Source organism: Chlamydotis macqueenii, chromosome 6, assembly GCF_036417535.1.
Source record: "Chlamydotis macqueenii isolate bChlMac1 chromosome 6, bChlMac1.mat, whole genome shotgun sequence".
Classification (NCBI taxonomy): Eukaryota; Metazoa; Chordata; class Aves; order Otidiformes; family Otididae; genus Chlamydotis; species Chlamydotis macqueenii.
The window spans coordinates 7,812,624-7,837,446 of record NC_141561.1 but is presented as its reverse complement, the minus strand read 5'-3'; the positions used below and the strand labels follow the sequence as shown (position 1 = coordinate 7,837,446).

Below are 24,823 nucleotides of genomic sequence, written 5' to 3'. Positions count from 1 at the left end.
GATTCATTGGAGCAGAAGTAAGACTAATCCGTCCATTTCCAATTTTCAGAGTCATCACTACAAACCTCTTTGAAATTGGTGCTTCTGAAAATTATGAACAGAGGCTGATTAGACAACGTAGCAGAGACAACCACTCAGAAATTTCCTACCTAAATTCCTTCAAAACTCGGACAAATCAAGTTCCATCAAGCCCTGGTACTGTGAATTTTATTGATTCAATCTATGAACTTTTTAATTGATTCTTCAGTTTGAGGCAATAATTCCACAAAGACTATACTGGAAGGGAAACTCACAAAATTACTACCTCAATAGTGAGCACTAAAACAAATAAACCATTCAGATTTTCTACTATGTCCCTACTGCCTTTGCTCTTTCTTAGTCTTTCTCCTTTTACACCTCAATCATTTGTCTGCTGCACAGTCTCTTTGGCAAATCTTCATGAGTGGCCAGTGACTTGTTTCCTCGGGAAAGTCTTTAATTCCCCCAGGTCCAATGAAATCTCTAAAATAAATCATTATGTCATTTCGGTTTGCATTCAAATGAGAACACAGAGTATCTCTTGCACCTTGAGCCGTCATTCAGACCTGTGCAAGGTGGATGTAAAATATGACCTTTCTTACTAATTACTACAAAGGGAAGAAGACAGTGGACAATTAGCTTTACCAGATTTATACTGTGCCTATGAAATTTTACAATTACATGCCACTTTGCACTGAAACGCTACTGTGATGTCTGAAAAGAAATCTCAAAAAATTTCCTGCAAATGAGGAGCTCCTTACTACACTTACTGCACACACCAAATACCTATTAGAAATATCTGGTTTGGCACCTAAAAACAAGAGTTATTTCCTGTTTGATAACCCAGTGCAAAGTTAATGAAAATGTTTGTACAATTTATGTTTACAATGTCTGTGGTAATGGGAAGATCTATTGGAATATAGATCAATGTCTTCAGGTGATAGGAAATTTTATATCCCAGTTGTTACTTTTATGAACAGGGGACAGAGTAAAACCTTCAAAGGCACGAGTCAAATAATAATTTATGGGCTTGCTCTTTTGTAAACTGGGCAGAGTTTATAATACCTTTTAAAAATCTGCTTTTTTCATATCCATAAAAACTTGGTGAGACAGACACAGTTAAAGCCTAACTGCAAAGTCTTACTCCTGTTAAAAACCAGAGGGTTTACTTGAATATGGGGAGAGGACAGGAACATTTTCTATTTCCTACTCTTCTGATATTTAGTCAGAGTCAAACCAAGGTTATCCTACAGCAACTTTGAGTTGTGAATAAGGAACAAAAAAAGAGGGAGAGGGTAAGATTTCAAGATTTCGCTTTGTGATCAGAATATTATTAGGGTTGAATATGACACCTCTTCAGAATTACATTGTACTGTAGTTCAAAAAACATAGATGAAGTCCTGAGAAATCCGAGCAATCAAACAAAAAAAAGCAAAAGACTTTCTTGAACAAGAACGCATAAGTTTTCTGATCTCCAGCACAGAGGTTGGAGTTGGTTATCATTTTGCAGTAAATTAATTTGTGTCAATAAAGCTGAGGGAGACATCAAACAGCTTTAAAAGCATATGTTGGAAGCCTCAAGACACAATTACTGTGTTTGGCAACAAAGAGACAAAGACACTTTTCAAGAAGGTCTTTTTTATCTTATCTCTGGTTCAAATTTCAGTTTTTCCTTCTTCTTTTTCCTCTTCATTTTATTGAAGTCATGTTCAACATTAATAATACAATACTCAGCATACCACCAAAGAATTCACTTAGTATCTGCAAAGCTAACAACTAACCCTTTGTTCAGAGGAGCATACCGGGAGTTTTTAATAGCAGGTAAGAAACCCTGCACAGAGGGATGGAGACCTTCCCGAAACCAGGCAACAGGGCTTTGAAGGAGATGCAGATTACAATGGAGATGCTCTCTAGTTCCTATCCCAGGTGCTTTATTGCTGTGCTGATCCAAGAAGTGTAACATGATGTAACACTCTGTATCTACCTGACACGAGGGGAGGCTATCAACTGGAACAAGGACAGGAACGTTGGATGTAGTGCACCTCAGAAGAAAAGGAGTTCTATATTTAAAATATTTTCTGTATCTATATTCTCCAATAATTTATATCCTATAATAACAGATTTTGCTATTAGGAAAGGCAAGCTAAATTTTATTATATGAGCGCTGTAATTTTGTTATATGGTGTTACAAGGCAAAAGGAAACACAGCTTACACATACCTCCCTAAGGAAAGGTTTATGTAGGTATTGTCTGTGAATAAGCACAGGATTCTTGTATGTTCTAGACACATTTCTCCATGTTACAGTAGTTTATTCTTGGAACAGAGATGGAAAATTCAACAAGTAGACTATTTTAAAGGTGACATTAAGCAACTCTGGAGTTAGCACCAGTGACTTCTATGCATTAGTTATCATCCACTGCTGATTCATAATCAGAACTCTCCAAAAGTCAGTATAGAGAAGAGAAAAAGAATTGGTCTCACAACATAAACATTCCTTGAACAGTCCCACTGCACTCAACCTTTCCTAAGGATTGCTTCTGTCCTTTTATGTTCAGTTTACAGTATGGGAGCAGAACTTCTTAAGCTAGTCTGCCCAAGCTCTCTAGCAATCTGAAGCTGTGACTGGCACACAATCACAAGGGAGTTTTTATTACCCACTCAGGGCAGGACTGTACCTGCAACTTTTGGACACAAAGTGAAGCAGGAAAACAGTATCAGTAAGTGAAATATCGGATATTTCTACCAGAATGTAATTGTTTTCCTCATTAATAAGACAGTCCTCAGAGTAACCCAGAAGCTCTCCGTTAACAACAGGTTACAGCCAACATCCTCAGTCCTAGCCTTACACTGTTTAGATGTTTTCACACATCCAACAGACCTATCTTCTTTAATCACTGCATGTGGGCTCACAGGACGTGTTTGTTTATCTATAGCACAGCTATACATGTGCTGATGCTCAGGAAGTACATGTGGAATCACACAGCAGAGCGTGACAACACCCTCTGGTAAATACGCTTCCTGGCAGATCCTTGAACAGATAGGGCAGCCTTAGCAGGCACCCTGAATCGCAGCGTAGCACTTCCACGCCATTCCACCCTGTACCCAAGGGTGATGGGATTAGCATGCAGAGTCCTGAAGCCAGAGAAAGCTTGTGGCTCTGAGATGCACACAGGCAAGATGAGACGCCAGCATCAGGGCTCCGATTGCATTATCAGGCCTTAATGGTCCTGATCAGCCTCACTCGGGGCCTCCACTCCCACTCTCTTCCCATGGGCACAGAACGAGCAAGCAGATCAGTGAAGCTTTAACTGTGTGAGCTTCATGTGGAATGTGGGACAGGCCTGAGATAGCTAAATCTGAATAATTAGTGGCCTACTTGTTACACACTAATATAAGAAATACACAAGTAAGTGCCAGGTTGCTGTCAGATTCTCCCAATACTTTAATGCTGTAGGGGTTTACGCCCTGTCTTCTCTTGTCTCCCTATGCTCCAAGAACCCAGCCTTTCCCCAGGGAATGCTCCTTGAGCAGGGAGTCCACTCCCTACACAATTGTCACTTCCTTGCCGCAGGTAATTTGCTCACCTCTGCCATATTTTTTCATTTAGCTATGTTGTACATACTGTAAAATATGTAGTGTAACTTCCTATTCCTGAATGGAGCATCTGGTTGGTATGCTTCAGTTGGAAAACTGTTAGCTAATAAGATCTACTGTTCCCTTCAGTAAGAGCTCTGCTAAGAGACCACTGTTGTTATTTTCAGATAGATAGTATTTCTGCAACAGAATATATCAAACTCAAGTGACTCCGATGTTAGGTCAGCTCCTTCATGTGAGCTTTCTAAATTAAAAGCATAATAAATGGAAAAGAATGAAAACACTGTAGATGCTTTGTTTCTCTGTGACAAGAGCCTGTTCCACAAATCATAGCAGATCTTTTAAAAAGTTACGCATCTTACACAGAAAGCAGTCCAAGGCTTTGATCATTCAATGCTTCGCAAAATTTTCAAATCCCTAACCTCTCATTAAATGCCACTGAGAGCTTCCAGCCGGGAACACAGCATAATGCTGGGTGAAAAGTGAAACTCCAAATTGCACAGCACTGATGTACATGCTTGTGGGTACAAACAAGTGTCCTTCAGCATGCATTGTACGCATCACAATTTTCTGCCCTGCACAGAGAAACCCAAAAAGAATAGCACTGAACACTAGCAGAGATTTTTGTGAACTGTCAACAAAACCATACTCGTTTATTTGATTTTGTTTGGGTTTTTTTTTTGTGTAACCATTTTCTGGTGATTCATGGCATGTGAAGAATATTCTAAGTTCTGCAGCTAACTACAAGCTATACTTATTCTTCTTTTAACTTATATTGGGTTGTAGAGGTAACCAGAATAATATTTTTTTACTTTGATCTTGATCTGCTCCTTAGGAAAGAAGCCTCAGTCAGCGTGCCAGAGAGCAGGCCTGGCCAGCAGGTGTCAGCACCCACCTTCTGCAGCCCCCCCAGGGCCGAGTGTGCCGGCGGGGGAAAACACCCTGCTCCAGGAGCCGTGCTGGAGACCGCCTCGCCACTGCGAAATGCAGTCCTCTTCTCATTACAGAAATGCATCCTCTTCCTTTGCTCCAGTGGCTCCCGAGCACGGCAGCTCCAGTAGCTCGCAGAGTGTGTTTAAAAGACAGCCTACGGAGTGGATCCCTGCAACTCCTGCCACAAACACCTCTGTGTAACGCTTCGAAATATGTGAGCTGTTGTAAAGCGTCCACCTAGCGCTGCCAAAACCGCAGTGTTACCAAAGACAAGATCCGCGCCTAACCTCATGCGTTTGTCGGGGCCGTGGCGGTTTTGGCGGCGCAGCGCGGGGCGGGCAGAAGCGGGCTCTCGGGAAGCCATGTCGGGGCGCGCGCCCAGCCAGCGCTCTTCCAGCCACCTCTGTCCCCGCTTTCCTGACCTCTGGCTGACAGACCGCCCGGCACCGTGACGCGGCGGCCGTTCTTCTCCGCCGGCCCTTCGGCGGCCTCCGCTAGGCCTGAGCGCGGCTCGCCGCTCCCCGACAGGGCCCAGGGGCGGCGGCGGAGCGGGCCACAGACCGGTGCGAGGGGCAAAGGGCCCGCTCAGTGGAGGGCTGTGCCGCGGGGCGGCCCGTGAGGGGCGGGCTCGTGTCCGCGGCCGTGCCCGCTGCCGGGCACTCGCCTCCCGCCTCAGCGCCCGCACCTCCACCGCCCCGCTCGCCGGGGCATGCACTTTGCACACGCTCCCTCGCTCTGCCTCGGCCTGTCACAGGCGCTTCCGGCCGGGCAGGGCCGGGCGCGCGCTCCCCGCCCGCGGGCGGGCGGGCGTTGCCGTGCAGCGCAGAGCCGCGCCGCGCCCTCGCTCGCTTGGCGGCTGGCAGTTTGCAGACGCTCCCTTGCACCCGCCCGCCTCCAGGTGGCCCGGCCCCCACGGCGGGCGCGGCCGCCCCTAAGCCCGCGCCGGCCCCCGCCGTAGGACCATGGGCGATGCGCTGTACCCGGCGCGGGGGGCTGAGCACAGGCGGCGCCGGAGGAGGTGAGGTGGCGCCGGGGATGAGGGTGGTAGGGGACCGCTGCCGCGCCCGGCCCCGCTGTGGCGGCGGGGGGCCCTGCCGCCGTTGCCCCCCCCTCAGGCCGCTGCGTCTCGGCGGGCCGTGAGGGAGAGCGGTCTCCTCAGCCCCCGCCGCGGCCGTGCGGGGCGGGGGGCCGCCCCCCACCCTGGCCACATCGCCCCCTCGGGGGACCGGCCCGGCGCGGGGGCGGCGAGGCGAGGCCGGCGGCGGGTGCGGAGCTGGGAGGGAGGGATGGGGATCGCCCAGGCGGCCGTTTCGGTGCGGCGGGGCCCGTCCTCGCCGCGGCCCGGCCGCCCCCGTCACCTTGCGTAACGACCTTCCGCGGGCGGCCCGGCGGGGAGCGCCGCTGCGGGCGGCGGCTGCTGCCCCCCGAGCCGAGCCGGGGCCCGGGAGGTGGCTCCCGGGAGCGGGGGGGGGGGGGGGGGGGGGGGGCGCGGCGGCCCCGGGGAGCCCGGCGGTGGCCGCCCACCGTGTGCCCGGGCGGCGGTGGGGGTTTTGGCGAAGCGCGGGCGGGAGGCTTTGCCGTGGATGGCAGGATGAGTGTCGGGCGAAAGTGTTGAAATCTCCGCGGTGCCATCCGATTTACAAAGCTCTCGGTTCCACCTGGTGCTGGTTTTGTTTCCTCTTCGGACTTGGTAAACCTCTAGGAAGTAAATTTGAGAAAAAGGTTCCTGAAAACTGTCATCTCGGTGTCAGCTGGGCTTTGGTCTGCCATGGCTACTACTTTTTTTTTTTGCCAGAGGGGCGTTGAGCTTTAGATTGGAAATGACAGTGCTCTTCGTTTGCTAGGTTCGGTATTTCTTCCACATTAATCTTCCGTCATCTTGTGGTTTGATTGCAGGGATTTGTCTTTCTGGGGAAAGCAGCAGCTGACTCGATGTGATTGCATAGGTGTGAATTAAACAAGAATTTTGGGGACCAGTTTTATTGTCTGCCTTGAGTTTTAGCAACTATTTAAGGTAAACTTACTTTTTAATATATCTAGGGGAAAATAAATGTCACTCTGTTTTGAAGAACTAAATCTTGGTGGTGGCTTTCCTCGCTGTTGACACAGGGAGCGTAGGTTTCGTCTTTTCCAGATATGGTGTAATATCGATCTTAATTCTTGCATTAGGTCTTGATACATCAATCTCTTGATAACTGCAGCAAGAGTAGAATACTCTTTAAATGAAGGCTCACTCTTGAGCTTCATGTTATTCTAGTACACAGTCTTATTTGTCTAAAAAGCTCTGTCACCTTGTCCCCATGAAATACTGTCGTAGCTTTTTCAACAGCGTGACTCATAATCCTAAATACAGGAATGAATTTTGACTTAGTGCAGTGCAAGTGCTTTATCTCGGCAAACAGACTTGTGCGTAGAAAACCCAAGTAGGGTGGAGGGAATGTCTCGTGATGTTAATATCTGTTAATCTTTGTCCTCAGGAGGACAGCGTTTGAAGTTGTTTGCAGGCTCAGGGTATGTCTTTACTCCCAAATCAATGAGGTGATCTCAGTTCTTTGAAAATAGTTTTGCCATTTCATAGAAGACTGAAAAGCTTTCAAAAAAGGAGGAACTGGTTGGTTCTTGTTATTTATTATTGAAACCATTTTGCCTGGGGACACTGAGTGCAATTTAGTCTGAATGCGTGATTTACCTTTTTCTTTCTTCATCTCTGTGCTCCGACTGCTCTTCATGAGAAACTCTGCTTACCGCAACACCCACAGTTCAAATAATTACTGGTGGCTGTACCAAGCCTAATAGTAGGGGGAAAAAAACCTTCACATTTTTCTGGTGGTTTTGTTGTGTGTAAGGTAACTTTCACTGTTCATTCCTGCTCTTTACCTCTATGAGATGATGTAGGGAATAGTTTACTCATAAAATGGCCTGTGGAGCAGCATGTTTAGTGAAAAGAATGTGTGTTCTTCATAATTGAACATACACAGACTATTTTCTGTTGCTCTTATATAGAATATGGATTTATTTTGTACAAGCAGAATAAGAATTAAATAAGAACATATGCTCCTTCTTTTCTGGGTGATAAATCCATCTTGCTGTCCAGGAGGAAGGCAGCTTATACAGCCTGGACTGAAAAGACAAAGTGACTCAACAGTGAATATAAGAAGATCAGGTTGTTTAAGCTGACAAAACTAAACTGCATGAAACTTAGGAAGCAGCCAGCAATACTGGGTGCAAATAATCTAAAATCCTTAATCTACTTCATGAAATAGAATCTGGCAAAATAGTGAAGTGTTCTGAATTCCTAAAATGACTTGGAATAAAGATGATTCTATGATTACTCTACAATTTGAAGTCATCTCCCTCCAACCAGATTCCCTTCCTTTCCCTTGTTAAAAAAAAAAAAAAGAAAGCAAGCTTTATACCATCCACTTCTATGCTTGAAATAATATGTAGGATGCTGTTAGCACCACTCATTTCCCTTCAATTTTGAAATTATTTTTGTTTGTTTGCAAGATTATGTTTTTGGCATCATATGCCGCTGTCATCTAACAAGTTCACTTTGCTTTGGTTCTGTTTAATAAAATACTTAAGTATGCAGTTTTCTTCTTCATCTTGGCTCTAAAATTGTAATAGAACTTCAGGAGTAGTTGGCATTAACTGCCCTTCACTGATTGGTAACTTGATTATTAGCTGTGTGGTAGGTGTTTTTAAGGCTTGTGTTCATGATTTGAGCAAACAGAGATCTAAAGAAGACTGTCTTAGTGTTTCATGAGAGAATAGGAGAATTAGTTCAGTTTTATTGCTAGGAAAAGCAACGATAAGGGAGGTTAGATGGCAAACATTATTTTGTGGTTATTTGCCAACAGATTGTATGACTTAGTCTATGCTTAGTCTTTTAAATAGATGGTGGAAAGAAATACAGTATAATGAATATCAAAAAAGCCAGATTCTGATGGCATTTTCGTTTTTGTCACATTATTCCCAAAGTGTTTGCAGAACTCTTTTGCTTAGCCCAGTTTGGAACCGGAGCAGTATTCCAGCAGCAACTCTTAATAACATTGGAAGCATCTGCTGAAGGAAATGAACTTGCTGTACAGTGCTAATCAGCTGGGAATCTGATTAATGGAAACTCTTTCAGGAGTCAAGCAGTTTTGCTATTACTGCATCTTCAATTTCAGAAAATCCTTAACTGATTGGAGTGGAATAAGGTCATCCTTTATTACTCTCTACTTTTGCCAAGTTAGTATTTATGCACCTCTGCATTTTATATACCACATATGACATGCACTTAAACAAAAAAAAACCCTAACACCAAAACCTAAAAAAAAAAAAAAATCTTTGTCTTTTGTATTTCAGAAGAAAAAGTGAAATTTTGTATTTGCCTCTGTGTGTGTGCATGCACACTCAAAACCCTCGTTTTCTTCTTTTAGCCTTCTGTTATTGGCATACATTATTCAAGTTGTAAAGGCTTCATTATCTGTTTTGCTTTCGTTTCCTGAAGATATAATGAAGTATAACTTCTGTGAGGAATAAGTCTCATTCAGATCCTGTTATGATAGAGGCTTGATTTCCATCACTTTTGACCCCATCTTTTTTTTTTTTTTTCAGTTTCCTGTTTGTTCATGTGAGTTGATAAATCACATACTGTAATTCATGGTCACAAAGAGAAGGTGACTAGAGGTTTATACAAACTTACAGTAGTTCATTGAAGTATTCTGGATATTGACATAAGCTCTTTTAATTGGATGGCATTTGAGCAAGAGCCATCATAATGATGGAGAGAGAATTGGTGACACAAGTGCTGACACAGCCTCCCAGATGTGCGGCAGCAGCTTTTTGTGATGGTGCAAACTTTTATCAGGGTGCCTCATTCTTCTGTTGAAGCTGTAATAGTTCAGCTGTCTTGCGATGAGTTTATGGGATTTTGTTCTTGCCTTCCAACAAGTAGAAGTCTTGTCTGTTTAAATCAGGTGAATCCTTCAAGTCCAAGGTCTCTGCATGCACTCAGGCCAGGATGTAGCTTCTTTAAGGAACTTCTGCTAAAATGATGGCATTTTCGTATGTCTTTGGCAGCTTGCTTACTAAGGAGATATTGCAGTGAAAGAACAGAGAAGAGAAAATTAGTTTGAGGGACAGGGATGCCCTCTTAGAGTACTCTACATAGCAAAGTCCTTTTCATGAGGAAAGCTTAAGTCAATTATGTCATTTGTTTGATTTATTATTTATGGTTTATATGAGCTAAGAATCCTGGGATCCTGGCCCGTTGAGTCTCACAAGGTCCTTTTACTCCTGTTAGCTAACTGTATTTCTTCATACATCCCGCAGGCACTCCAAGCTATTTAATCTTGTTTACTAGTCTAACCTACAAATTTTTATATCCTGATAAAAGTCTATAATCTTTGAAAGCCATCAACCACCTCTCTTGACCTTGTCCTTTAGATAAAGGGATTTTCTTAAGTTACAAGTACCAAGCAGAACCTAATTTCACTTTTGTCGGTTGTTCCTCATGGGTCATGTAGTGTGTTGCATTACTTTGTATATAAATTTTTGCCATATAATGTATTCCTTGTGGTTACACTTCCCTAGAATAGTTTTAGAACTGTAGTCTTTTCTTCATTCTTGTTGGTTAGGTAATGAAGTTTATTGCTACTTCTTTTCCATTGCATGTTAAGGTTGTGTTCTTCCCTTCCCTAGGAAACAGAGAAGCCATACGAGCACTGTGAGCAGTACAGTGTTTTATATAATGTCTTTTAAGGTCCTAGCAAAGCATTTTTGAATAGCTACTAATCAAGTAGTAGGTTGGATATTAGGAAAAATTTCCTTACTGAAAAGATTGTCAAGCATTGGAACACATTGCCCAGAGAAGTGGTGGAGTCGACATCCCTGGAGATATTTAAAAGACATATAGGGACATGGTTTAGTGCTGGACTTGGTAGTGTTAGGTTTAGGGTTGGACTCAATCTTAAGGGTCTTTTACCACCTAAATGATTCTATGAATCTAAGTTGTCATAAAAGTTACAAGCTGCAGTGAATTATCATTTCTGCTTAAGGTTATATTTTGTCATCTGGATGTTTTTTTGGACATGTGACATCTCAAGATACTTGACCTTTGGACTCTACCACATTGTGATACTCCTCTTGTCCACTGCGTATGTGACTAAAGTGAATAAACATGTTCTTACAGAAGATCCTTGTTAGTACAAAGGTAACTGCATATATTTATTCACTTGGGCAGTAGTTCTCTTGGGTTTAAAATGCTGTGTCTTTTCCCTCTCCTCTCCCTTGCTCTCTCCCTGCATTTATTCCTTTTCTGCAGAGAGCTAATAGAGTTCAGTGCAGCTTCAATGTAGTTTTTGAAAGTTTCCCTTGAACTCTGCAGAGCATGACTGTAGTACGTGGAAGTATACCTGGAAGATAATAAGATAGTTTCAAGTATTAAGGACCCCATGTAACTAAACTTGTATTTTCTCTGCTATTATGACCTTTTTTTTTTTTTTCATAAAATGAAGTGTAAAATATGTTTTGATTGAAGATAGCCCATCTAAAACGTTTCATTAGTCACGCAAAACTTGTCTACATGGGACACATGAGTGAAAAAAAAATATACATAGCTAACAAAGTGAATTTGAGGTCACCTACCTCCTAACAAGCTTTTAAGGAGCTTCCATGAGTCTTTCTTGATAGGTCCTGTTTAAGTACAGTTTGTGCAATGATTTGATTTTCTATATTGTATGTTAAGAAGAGTGACAATGAGGTTTTATGCTGTACCGTTAGACCTCTGTATCAGGTGTATCAATTTATTACTTTTTCTGAAAAGCTTGTTCAAAAAAAACCAAACAAACAAAAAACCAAAACAAAAAACCACAACCAAAAAACCCCAAAACCTTGAATAAATGTGAGGAATGTTTCTAACCTGGTAGTTATCCAGGTTTGAGGTTGTTTATTCATTCTATACCAAGACGTTGTAACATGATTGTACAGAATGCTGAATGAAATTGTTTGCGTGACCTAACTGGTGAATGAAAGTCCCACACTGTTTCAGTGCACTGTAGTGTGAAGGCTGTTTCTGCCTAAAATAAATGCTTCTGGTACTAATGCCTCTAAAATATACTCCAAGTAACATGAACCAGGAAGTAGTTTGCTTCTCCTGATGTTGACCTGTTTCTGTCTAGATGTAATTAAAGCTGGTTTTAATAATTAAAATATCAATAAATATGGAAAACATAGAATTTTTGTGGAATCTGTAATTCAGCAAATAGCGACAACCAGATCTTCATCATCTTCGAATTCTAAGGATGAGTTTTCTTGCTCTCTTACTTTGGTTATGAATTGTACATTAAAATGCCCCCCCTCTTCTTAAAAAGAATATGAAGTATTATCTTGCTGTGTCTTTGTTTACCTAATCTTGGAATTTCTGAGCCACCTGAGAAAGGAGCTTTCCCCCTGGAAAAACGAGAAACTGAGCAGACAGATATTGCATGCCTAGGAAAAACCTGGAATATTCTTAAGTAGAAACTTTCACACCTATTTGTCAAACTTCTGCAGTAATGTTAAAGGAGCTTGACAACAGTGTTCTCTGTAGGTATTAATACATTGTATGTGGATACCAACTTTCCCACCAACTTCATACACGCAGGCACACACACACTCAAAAAATAAAAATCAAGGCACACCTCCAAAACCCTCCAGCATCTCAGCTTTTGAAACACTCTAACAATCCTGACAAAAATGCATTTGGCTAATGGTAGACATATAGTGGATTCAGAGGTGAATTTGGCAGGAAGAGGGGCTGCAATATGAATAGCTATTCCTTGGGTAGCAATAAGATGTTTAAAAAACAAGTGGGCAAGCAGTCCAAGTAAGGCACCAATTTTATGCTTGGGTTGTGGAGGTCTTAGAGGCATACTTGAAAGCAGTGAGTAGGACCAGAAAGATGGTTGTTTCTCAGTCTCTGTGTGTTGATGGAATTTAAGGTAGGAAATGTTAAAATACATAACTCTGTTTCATGGATTGTGGAAAAAAGGTTCCAGAGAGATCAGGAAAAAAATCTGAAAAAATATTTGGAGGACTGAACTAAATTAGTTGTTTGAGAGAGACTTTTGAAGAACTCAAACTGTCTGGAAGTCAAGCTAAATTTAGAAATTTGACATTAAATTTGAATAGACATATCACCAAATTAGGATATCTAATGGTTTTCTTTCTCCTTAGATTCAATTAAGAACTGTCACTCCCATATTTTGGTAGGATTTTGTCAGTTAAATCTATTTGTGTTTCCTGGTCTGACAGAACAGGAAAAGGATGTAGAACACTCTGTATGGGGGAAAAAGAAGACACAAAGATTTCTCAGTCTTTACCACTCAGCCTAGGTTGTACAGTATGTTTTACCAGATTATTAAAGTTATATTAAACCAATCAGTTCTTTAGCACATTGATTTTTGGTTTTGTTAGTTCTTGTAAAAATGAACAGTTTCCCTCCCTCTCTTTCTCTTCCTGAAATGCAGTTTCTCAATGAGTACTATTGATCCTCCAAGAACACAGTGAAATGCAGTACCATTCTGTTTACACTTAACATCTATTTGTGTTATGCAGCTACTTTTCTTTTACTAGACTGGAAAAAAGCGTGCAGGAGGGAAATACTGCAAATGCTTCCAGTGGTTATTCTACTCAAGCTAACAGCCATTTTACTATAGATAAAATCAACCTGAATACTTAGTTCTGAGTACTTAGTCTAATTTTAAGAGGTTGTAATCAAGTTAAATGAGTATGTGAAGGTTATACTTTAAAATAAAATATTAGATTGTTATTTCTAATAGCTATTTTCTTAGATACCAGTTGAGCTTATTTATGAATCAGTTATAGAAAAAAATGTTTTTCTTTGCTTTGGTATCATAACTTCTATTGAAAAACATAGACTGTAGTCCTTATAGATCAGATAGTAATCAGTAGTTCTTCTTGGAATACTTTTCCAGTTTTTTTGGTAGCTTGGCAGTCATATGTTGAAGCAATTGGGTAGTCAGTAAAATAAAAACATCTGACTTTTTGAATTATGTGAGAAATGAAACTGAGTTGCATGAGTGTTTTGTCAAAGCAATTTGACGTATGTCTGAATCTAGTTCTCAGTGGTTTGAGGCTTCCGGAGAAGCTTATTGATCTCACTTTATAGCCCCAGTTGTTAATCTTTGTGAAATCTTTGTCTGAGTCTCTCAAGTGACTGTCCTTGGGTTCTGGATTGATAACCTTATAGGACTATGCAGGATTCCGTTGAGGAAAAGGTTCTGGTAACTTTCACCTAACCTGTCTTATCAAAATTCTCACCAAGGTAATCAAGGAATATTTGAGGGAGCAAGGAGGAGCTTCAGGCTGGAAGATGAAGGTTTTGGCCTCTGCTGGCCTCCATTACAAATTACTGCTTACCGGCAGCTGAGATGAAGTTCTGTTAAAATAGCACTTGCTCACTGGAAGTTTGGAATTTCAGTTTGCTAGCTCATCCATGCTGGCTGCTCAATGTCTGGTGAATGAGCAGTTGTTTTAACCCTGTTGGTATGTTACCAGCCTATAGTGAAAGGAATGAGTTTTTGTAATTATGTAATGAGAGTTTAAGTGCAGTGGGTAAAGTTCCGTACTGGTGTAAGAGGCATATTGCAGTTTACTTAAGCTCTTTTTCAGCGGATGCTATTTAAACCTCTGGCTCTGTATATTGAAACTAGTACAATGAGGCCCAAGTGTGCACTTAAACTTTCCTTTGAGGGCTGTGCTGGCTGATAGAGAGCAAAAGCTTGTAACAGGTTTAGCTTCTGTTCGGCTTCTGTTAAAGTCCTTGTACCTTGATTCATTTCCTGCCATAGTAGTTTCCATATGTACTGGTTGCATAGCTTGTGCACTGCGTAACGTTACAGAAGAATGCCAGTATTGATTAAGCTGCTTGAAACATGTTGAAGAACACTTTCTTACGTACTGAGATATTGGCATGCATGTGGCCACATCTAGAGCAAAGGAAATGGTCAGCCTTATACATGGAAAAAAGACACCTTTTAAAAAAGCTGTACTGGAAAAACAGCATTACAATTTAAATATATAGGACAAACTGTTCTACATCAGTTTTACATTTCTTAGACCTAGAAGGGGAAGTTAGATAGAGATCTGAAGAATCTGATTTCTTGTAATTTGGGGTTAAAAAAAAATGTCAATTAGCAAGGGGCTTTATTCCCTACATTTGAACTACAAGTTTTCTAGTTTTCTACATCTCATGTATTTGAACAGCAGACTTTTTTTTTTTTTTTTTTTAATCATCCGCCATTAGTACTCTGTTTTGTTAGAATTGTCTTGGCCTCTGTTCATACTGTTGTTTGTGCCTCAAGTCTTATTCTACCCTTGAGTATCATTCCCATTAGATATGGAAAACTCGAATTCTGTTACTCAACTGGTAATCTGGTACTGGTGTTCAGAATACTCTCTGTAACTCAGTAGTCTTACAATACTGTTCTATAATTTGTAGTATCTTATGCTAATCAAATTCTCTGTGCTCTGATCAGAGGAAAATTAACACCAGCATTTGCTGGTGTTTGACTAATGATGTGGGAATGTCGTTAGTCTTCCTGGTCTTCACCAAGACTGCAGTTAGGTGTAATTTGTGCCCTCATACCAATCTCTCCCCATTTCTTACGAGTGCATTTATGTGGCAGTGCAGAGAACAGGCTGACAGACTGTTGTGGCTGTAAATGGCTTTCTGGCATTTGGCCTTTCGTGTTTCAGAATGGCAGCATTCCCTAGATGTCTTCACCTTTTAGCCGTTTAGGCTGGGGAAGAAGATCAGAGGAGGATAAAGATACGGCTTTCATTGACAACACTGGCTTGAAGTGTTTGAACATCAGTCTAGTTTAGAAGATTGTGTTCTTATTACTTCTTAAAATGTTGGGTTAACGGAGGGTTAATACTGGTTAATGCTGCGTCCAGTAGTTCAAATGGCACAAGTTTTATCTAGCCAATTAACGTGTTGGGTTTTTTTCCTAAAAAGACTTACTCTACAAAAGTACTATCAATGTACATTTTTATATCTGTTTATCTCAATTTAAAAAAAAATCTTTCTCACTCTATAAATTCCTCATATTACAACTCAGATTTCGCACTATTGATTTTGGATATGTATTATGAAAATAGTTTTTTAATGGAGGTATACTCTTGCCCTTTCACAGGCTACAGAGTATTTTTAAATAGCCACTCACTTTATTCCTTAAATAACTAGAGTTTAGCATTTTATTAAAAAGGCTGCTGGTGCAGCATTGTATGTTTGTAGAAATTACTGTAGGAACCTCCCAGTGCTCAACATGTCCACCTTCCCTATGATATGGGGATCAAGTCTATTGCTCAGGAGAAAATGTTTGTCCAGGCCACAAAAATGCAGTCTTAAAACCCTTTTATTGTTTATTTTGTCCTGACCAACTCTGTCATTCTTGCATTTGACAAATCGAGGAAGAAATCTGTCAAATGTTATTAGCATATCGCATATGTGGGGTTTTTTTTGTTTTTTTGGTTTTTTTTTGCTAATGTATTGTCATTTGGCTTGTGTGTGTGGCTGAGTGCACTGCTGTCCACAGCAGCACAATTGTCCGGTTTATTATGGTGTTAAGGTCTTTATTTCCTTAGACAAATTTCTTCAGAATATAAAATAAAGTACACCAGTGTTTGAGTTGTAAAACTGATTAAAAATTTTAAAAAGTTAAAATGAAGAGAAGTGTTAGAAATTCTCCAGAGTGCTGTATAACAGGTTTCAGGGTTTTGGCCATATTTTTCTTTCCATCTTGGTTTGTGTCTGTTTCCTTCCTCCCCTATTTTGTGTAATTTGAAGCATATTTTCTTTGTCACTGCTACTTAATTATTGCTATTACCGCTACCTCTGCTGTACCACATCCTAAAAGACTGAAGGGCTAATAATCTTGTTTTCTCTTTTCATTTGGCCTTCAGAAGATAGGCAGGCATCATATGTATTTTCTGTTCTCCTTGGCACTGGAAACAGCCTTCCACTGGGCTGTGAAGATTTTAGTGAATATAATCTCTTATTCAGCATAGCTATCACTGAATTCTAAGTAGGCTCATTTTGGGTTTGTTTTTTTTTTGTTCTTGGTCAAGGTGGATTTCAGTTATGTGTGAGAAGTGTTTTGGGTATCCTCTGCTGTGCTTGGAAAGAAGAAAAATCTCCTTCTTAATCCAGGCTCCTGAATGGCTTTTGTCTTTATTCTCCAAACTTCTCATCTTCAAGGATGAGGTTTCAGCATATGACTTGGAATTTTTTCACGCTTAAGCTTTACCTCATGCATTCCTTCCCGTCCCCCAAAGTGTACTTCTGACATTCTTTCTCATGTTTGTGTAATCTCTTTCTTTATTAAATCATTTAGGAAATGTCCTTATTTCCTGAACTCATTGCCTTCTAGAATTGGACTAAAACAGAACTCCTCATCCCGCCTCACCCACCCACCGAACAAACCTGGATGGATTTTTTTTTTTTTTTTCCCTGTACAATTAAGTCCAAGTTGATGAAGTCTCTGAATGGTATATGTGCAGTTGTGCTGAAAATTTGTTATGATAAGCTAACAATACGTACAAGCTGAACTAGAACCTTTCTGTTGGATTGTTCACCACCTGATTATTAAAACAGTATTTCAAGGAAGAATTGCATGCCTTCAGAAGGCCGGTTGATCTTGCATCTTTGTCTTTGTCATATCAATAACTCTTTCACACACATCCTCTTTCCTGTCTTTTTTTAATGTGGCTTTTTCAACTGACCTCAAGCAACTGTCTATAATAATTGAGGCCATTTTTACTGAAGGTCTGACTCCCTGCTCGTGTTGCACAAGCTTTGAATCTACAGAAAATGAAAGTAGCACGTTGAAGAGGTAAGTAATCACTGAGTGTCCTGTAGTTTGTCTGGATCTGCGCATTTTTTTTATTTTGCCAGGGGGTTATTTGCACCGGAATCTACTTCCATATTTTTGCTAATATATTAAATGTTATTGCAATAACATATTTGGCTTGATTATCCTGAGTGTTTGTATAGAAATCTCTTATAAGGCTGTCATTACACCTCCCCACCCTCCCAAAAAAAGCCAGTCAGGATAAACAAATGACAATGTTATGGAGAAAACGTAAGTTTGCTACACTGAATCATCTCAGTAGTCTGGTAGAATATAGGAAAGCTGAGCAGAATAAGCAATCAAATAAATCTGAATTCAGACAACTTTTTGAAGACTATCTTCTGAAATTTGTAGTAAATCCATGCTAACTATTGACTTTTTATAATTAAGCTGCTGCTTTTGTAAGCTGGCTTTGAGTCCCTCTTTGAGCTTTCATTGTATACAGATTTTAGGTGTCTAATGTGGAATTGTGAATGTCATAGCAGCTAGATACTTAGAGCCATGATGCAGTAGTTGGGTTTGCTTTTTATTTTTTAAACTAAATGAAGGAAAAATCTTTCAAATTCTAAAGAGTCTTACAGGATGATGGGGAGAGGAAGATCTGGTGGTAGTGGTGGTGAAGTTGTTCTTAAAGAGTCCTTAGATTAACTGGCCAGGTACTGCTCTCTTTAAGGTAAAGCAGACTTGCGTATGAAGAGCAGGAACAATGCAGTTAATGGGAGCGAGGTTAGGAGTTAAATCTGTCTTGAAGATCCGAATGTTTTCTCAGGTTTGGAAAATGAGTGAAAGCCATTCATATGCCAGAATAACTGTATGAAGTAATAATTTGGGATTGAAATACATAGTGTAAGAGCATAGAGTTGATTTCCAAAGCACTCTTCAGACTTAAACCTCAAGTCATGTGTTGAATCCAAGCTGTTGGATACATCTTTTCTCAGCTTTAAACAGCAGCCTAAGTTGGAGTAAAGCCTGGGAGCTATTGAGTGATACAAAGCTGTAGAAAGAAATATCATATTCCTCTGAAATACAGAGAGAAATGTTGCTGAATAAATATATTCTTTCTTTTGTCTGGGTATTAGCACAAGCAGTTGTTCTCTTTAAGACCAGAGCTAATGAACTTGAGTGACCGACTGCTGCCAGGTTTTGTTTTTTTCCCTCCCTCTAATTAGAGATCCTGTTGTACTCTGCATGCACATGGCTCAAATACAGGTTTATCTGCTTTCTGCAGTGGAACACTGGTGTAAGCCAGTAGCCTGAGATAGGATGTGGTGGTAGGATACTTTACTTTGGATCCTCATGGTTGTAGCTTACAGAGTAAGTGGACTGCTCTGGGTGTTGAAATGTGGTAAGATAATGCCTTAAATAGTTATCTGCAGGTTTTCTGTCAAATCCTGTTACAGAGATAAGTCAATGTAGCTCAGTGGTACAGAGTTTAAAAGAGAACGGCTTTTTGCACCAACTAATCTTTTAAAGATGTGTTTGCCGGCACATTTCCCCAGTGAGTAGAAAGGAATGAGTATATTCATAATATTAGAAAATCTGTTCCTCTGTCTCTCTGCCTATCTTGTTCTCTTTGTTAGCAATGACTTAACAGTAAAGAAATCCATTCAGCTGTGGTAGTGTTAGTATAGTGGTCTCTCTTTTCCTCTCTGCTAGTACTACAGTACTGTTTCAAAACCATTTAAATTCTGCTCAGAGCTCTAAGTGATCTTTTTGTCAGCCTTATATGCATTTATGTTAACTGCTGGATTGTGATAATTTTCAAAAGGATTGTCTGAAAGTGGATTTATTTTTTTTAATGTATTTATAGATGAGTATTCATATCTTAGAGTTGTGGGTTTATTTTGCATCTTGTGCCTTTACCTAGCAAACATTAACTTGGTTCGAGGAAGATACTTCCTGATGCAGGCTGTGATAATCGATGCTGAACCTGCCCTGGAAGTCCAGAAGGAAATCAGCAAGTAGAAATAATTTCTCTGGGCTTGTGCCTTTGATACCAAGTGTCTTTTCTCTAACAGCTCTTCATCTATTTAAACATTAGCTAGAGTGTATGATATACTGCAACCAGATGTCATTCTTGCTCCTAATGGAAGTTCCTTTTGAGGCAAGCCTTCTATTACTGTGTTTGTCCAAGAAGTCTCCTAACTTGCCCTTGTTAGCTAAAAAATACACAGTTTTTCACTGTCACCATTCTGGAGATGGACAATATTGCCTCTTGAGTTTCCTTTCTGATGCTGGAAACCATTTGGGTTTAGGTTGCTCAAGTTTGCAGAAGGTCGTGTCCTTCTGTAGATGTTGGCTAGGGTTTAGGATCATAGAATCATGGAATAGTTTAGGTTGGAAGGGACTTTTAAAAGTCGTCTAGTCCAACCCCCAATGCATCTACAGTGGAAAGATACTATCTAGATTATAGCCATAGCAGCTGATCTTCAGTTGTCTATGGCACCACTTGTTGTAATAAGATATTTTTTAGAGCTCTTTTTTTAATGTTGAGGGGAAGGAGGAAGGAAGCCTTGATGCTTGCACTTACGTTGCTTATAGTTGTACTGCTGAAACACTAGACAACTAACCTAGTAGCTAAGCTCATGTGTTTGAACGGACCACAGAAGTCTGACTTAACTGCCTTGTAAATCTTGTCCCCTTGATTCAAATAGTATTTGACAAATATAAGGATACTTTGTACACGTGTGGTGTTTTCAAATTATATTCATCTCCCTGTAGTGTGTGAAGGAGCTTTTACTTGTGTGCTGCAAGATTTTATGCTGGAAGGGACGTATTTTTTTTCTTCTCCTCTTCCATCCATACAACTATGAACTGCACCTAAACTGGTTTCTATAGCAGTGGCAAAGAGACTTGCTAATGTTACGTTTTATGTAGCATTTTAGAGCATACTTACTGAAGTGGATCCATTTCCGCTTGGTTTTGGAATACCATTTAATTTTATGACAATGCTTAGTTTATATGTGTTTCGTAAGTACTGACTTGTGTTCCCAGCACTGGAGGGAGAAAAACCTCCATGTGCATGCATGGTGGAATTCCAGGACTGGTGAAAATTTAAGAAGAGGGTAACAGGTATTAAACATAGCTACATAGCTTCAGATTATATAATCCTTGTACAGATAATCCTTGTACAGTTCAGCCAAGTGCCAAATTACCTCACCAGATTTGTCTCTTTTCCCCCCACTTGATTAGGAGAGGTGAAGAGGGACAGAATTACTTCAGCTGAGAAAGTTCAGAAAACTATGGTAGGCAGGTGGGGAAAATAACCCTCTGATGTGGTTCAGACTGAAAAAACATAAGATTAAATCCATGCCAAGGCAAATATAATCTCATTTTATAGTTACATAAGACTGTTTAAAGTGGGTCATCACTGTTGGGGAAAAGCATGCTTTCATTTTCTAGGCTTTTTTTTCTCTTTTTTTTTTTTAATATATCAAATAAGGTGTTTTTTCTCCTCCTCTTCCCACACTAAGAAGAAACACTTTTCTCTAGGGACAAAGTCAGGATGAAGCTAAATATAATACTTGTCTACGTTATTCTCCATCATGTTGCTTCAGTGGTAATCACTCGTTTGAGATTTACTTTCAGAGATTCTGCCTGACAGAGATTCTGCCTGACATATAATGACGTGCATAATGAATATATGCAAACATACAGCAATTTACAATTCATTCTTTATTGAGATTTGATTTTAGTTTATAAATTGCTGTAACAATTAAAGGGATTTTGTAAGCATTAATCTGTGCAGTTAGGGAACATTTCACCTTAATTCTTTGCTACTTGTATGAGATAGAGAAAAAAATAGCCGAAGACTTTGCTTGAGAGTTGGAGTTCTTTTGTTTTCTAGTTTCAAATTATATACAGGAAGGTTATGTTTCTCTTCTTTGAAAGTACTGCTCTTTCAGGGAAGAAGAGGAAGCTCATTGAGTTTGAGGGCTGTGGGGTTTAGTGGTAGAGTTTTGATTGATGTTTGTTTGTTTGGGTTTTTTTTCTGAAGCACCAGATAGAAGAATCTGAAGAAGGCCAGACTGAGGAAAGAGGAGAGTGACTGCATGCTTCTGTAGGAGAAGGAGGCCTGAGAGGTTAACAGCTACAGAGAGATTTTTAGGTAGAAAGGGAATGGCTTCTTCAGCAGGCCTTTAGAACTGAGAGATACAAAGGGAAGTGCACCTAGGTGTCCTCTAGACATCTGAAAATGTAAACATCAAAAACTTGGTTGTCTCTCAAACTCTTTTTTTTATACTGTGTTTTAGGTAATTGGGGAAAGGACTGAAATGTTCACTTTCCTATTCATAATGGGAACCATGCAATGATGAGGGAAAAAGTACATGCTGCTGTAAATAATGTTCAAACTGTAGATCTTCCTTTCATACTCCTGACTCTGACAGAATTGGCACATTGGTTACCAGCAATGGGAGTTGTATCCAAAAAATCCAGCTTGCAACTTCTGATGATTAAGGTAATTTATGTTGACTTTCCATTCAGCAGCTAAGTCCTGTTAATCCAGCTTCTAGTTCATCCTGTATTTAAATTCTTTGTAGAAGTTGACAGTAAAATTTTTCAGTTCATACTAAAAACTGCATATTGACAAATAAGCAGGTAACCGTTATAATGCACATCAAATAAGCATCTATTCAAGCTTTATGCAGAGCCTTTGATCAAGTACTTGATAGTAAGTCCTGATGTCAGTATGCTGAACCAGAAGAGGACATCAGAACAATGGCAGAAAAGGTTTCTGCTCTTTGGAAGGGTCAGTTTATCCTGTCTGAGCTATGCTAATCAAAATAGCCAGACCAGCTTTGTATTTGAAATAGCAAATTACTTCTTGCCCAATTTGCTTTGACTGAAATACCTAGGGAACACTCAGGTTAATTCCATGGGCAGATGTGACGAGGCAATGACTTCTGATTGGAGAAGTCTGCTGGTACAGATGGAATACTTCCAGAATACTTCACGTTTTCCCAGCCTCAGCCTGTCACACTCAGAGGTTAAAAGAAAAAGAGATTAAAAATTTGCTCATACTGTATTGGGACGCACTACTGGGAAGTAAGAACAAAAGATACGTATCTTTGAACGAGTTATGACTGCTGGGCCCGGCCCTGTTCAACATCTTTGTCGGCGACATGGACAGTGGGATAGAGTGCACCCTCAGCAAGTTTGCCAACGACACCAAGTTGTGTGGTGCCGTCGACACGCTGGAAGGGAGGGATGCCATCCAGAGGGACCTTGACAGGCTGGAGAGGTGGGCCCGTGCCAACCTCATGAAGTTCAACCAGGCCAAGTGCAAGGTCCTGCACCTGGGTCATGGTAATCCCAGGCACAAATACAGGCTGGGCGGGGAATGGATCGAGAGCAGCCCTGAGGAGAAAGACCTGGGAGCGTTGGTAGACGAGAGGTTCAACATGAGTGGGCAATGCGCCCTTGCGGTCCAGAAGGCCAACCGCATCCTGGGCCGCATCAAGAGAAGCGTGGCCAGCAGGTCGAGGGAGGTGATTCTGCCCCTCTATTCTGCCCTGGTGAGACCCCACCTGGAGTACTGTGTCCAGTTCTGGAGCCCCCAGCACAAGAAGGACATGAACCAGTTGGAGAAGGTCCAGAGGAGGGCCACGAAGATGATAAAAGGGCTGGAGCACCTCTCTTATGAGGACAGGCTGAGAGAGTTGGGGCTGTTCAGCCTGGAGAAGAGGAGGCTCCGGGGAGACCTGATAGCAGTCTTCCAGTTCCTCAAGGGGGCCTACAAGAAAGATGGGGAAAGGCTGTTTAGTAGGGCCTGTTGCGATAGGACGAGAGGTAATGGTTTTAAAATAGAGGGGGGTAGATTTAGATTAGAAATTAGGAAAAAATTTTTTACGATGTGAGTTATAGAACACTGGACCAGGTTGCACAGAAAGGTGGTGGATGCCCCATCTCTGGAAACGTTCAAGGCCAGGCTGGATGAGGCTCTGAGCAACCTGACCTAGTCAGGGATGTCCCTGCTCCTTGCAGGGGGGTTGGACTAGATGACCTTGGAAGGCCCCTTCCAACCCTAACCATTCTATGATTCTATGATTCTAATGGTTCCTTTAATATTAGCCGTGCTGTGGAGTGTGGGGGAGTGTGGAGAAAGGGAAAAGAAGGGATAAAAGCACACACTAATTTGAGTTTAGGAAGGTCAAGTCCTTCCGTAGTCAATGTGATGAGGCTTTAGGGGCTACTGCTTGGAATTGCTCTCTGAAATGAGACGGGCTAAGCTAAACAGCTCTTTGCTACCAAAAGATACCATTTCTCCTTTTTGTTTTCACTAGCTCTGACATGCACCTGACCCATCTGTTAGACAGCTTGGTTTGCAAAACAAGCAGAAAGCTAATGTAAGAAAAAGGCTTCTTTTGTTTTCACAATCTGAATCAGCTCGTGGAGGGATCTGTTGATTTGGCACATCTAGCACAAAGGCGGGTGTGAGAGTAAGTGGCTTGGAGCAGTAGGATGAGAAGAGTGAAGTGAGATTAGCCTGTTCTCCAGCTGTGAGCTGTTGGCTCCGCTCAGGCGTCTTGTACGGCTGGACCCTCTCATGAGGGTCTGGAGGCCTCCAAGGGCCCCTGCTGTCTTCACTGGCCTCAGAGGGGCAAAATAAGCCACAACTTCCCCTTGTGCTGTGGTGGCAACAGTGACTGCTATTGTCATCTTTGAGCATTACCTTTTCCTTCCCCTTCTTTCACACTGTGTAATCTTGATTTTTTTTTTTTTTAATTTGAAAACAGGAACTATGGTAATCTTAGTAAATCTTTATACATTGTTAGGTGTGAAGTCAATAACTAAATGATGGGAGGGTTTCTGTGGCAAAAAAAAAAAAGGCTAACTTCGACTTCTCAATTGTTTCAGCCGTGTCACTGCTGTCTACACTACTGGTGCTGCAGAATTTTTTTGTAAGCAATTCCTCAAAAGTAAGGAGTATCCAGAATTTTTGCTTTAAGGCTATGCTCAAGAAGAACTCATTTAAAGTACACTGCTGAGTGAGGGTGCCCTGCCACACCTGTGGCAGTGTCAGAGTTCAGTGCCGAGCCTCGTGAAGCTTCCTTTCACTTGTGTCACATCTGGGTTCTTTGCATCTTGGCAAGCTAGTCAGAAACCGATTTAGTCCTTTACGGGAATTAGGCATTGCACTCAGACATCTTAACTCAGAAGACTGTGTCCAGTGTATGGTGTGAAATTAATCAAAAGAGAAGAAAATTAATGACCCACTGTGGTGCCATCCATCAGGATATCGCTCAGCAGGTGTGAAATTAACTTGCCTTGACTGTGGATTAAATTTAGCGGCATGACGTGAAACTGCAGAAACTGTTTCCATTTTTACTAGGGAGCAAGCAAGTGTTTTTAAAGATTCCAGCTTAATGAACTG

The 24,823-nt window shown here is 41.2% G+C and overlaps 1 protein-coding gene across 2 annotated transcripts in view; it reads left to right on the top strand.

Annotated features, from left to right (window-relative positions):
- Positions 1–6,517: 6,517 nt before the first annotated feature.
- The window catches only part of MGAT5 (alpha-1,6-mannosylglycoprotein 6-beta-N-acetylglucosaminyltransferase), a 125,108-nt gene continuing 106,802 nt past the window's right edge, over positions 6,518–24,823 (top strand). For both annotated transcript variants that reach the window (XM_086751093.1, XM_086751092.1), the window contains exon 1: positions 6,518–6,560. The gene's annotated coding sequence lies outside the window, so the exon portion shown is untranslated. The remainder of the gene's footprint in view (positions 6,561–24,823) is intronic.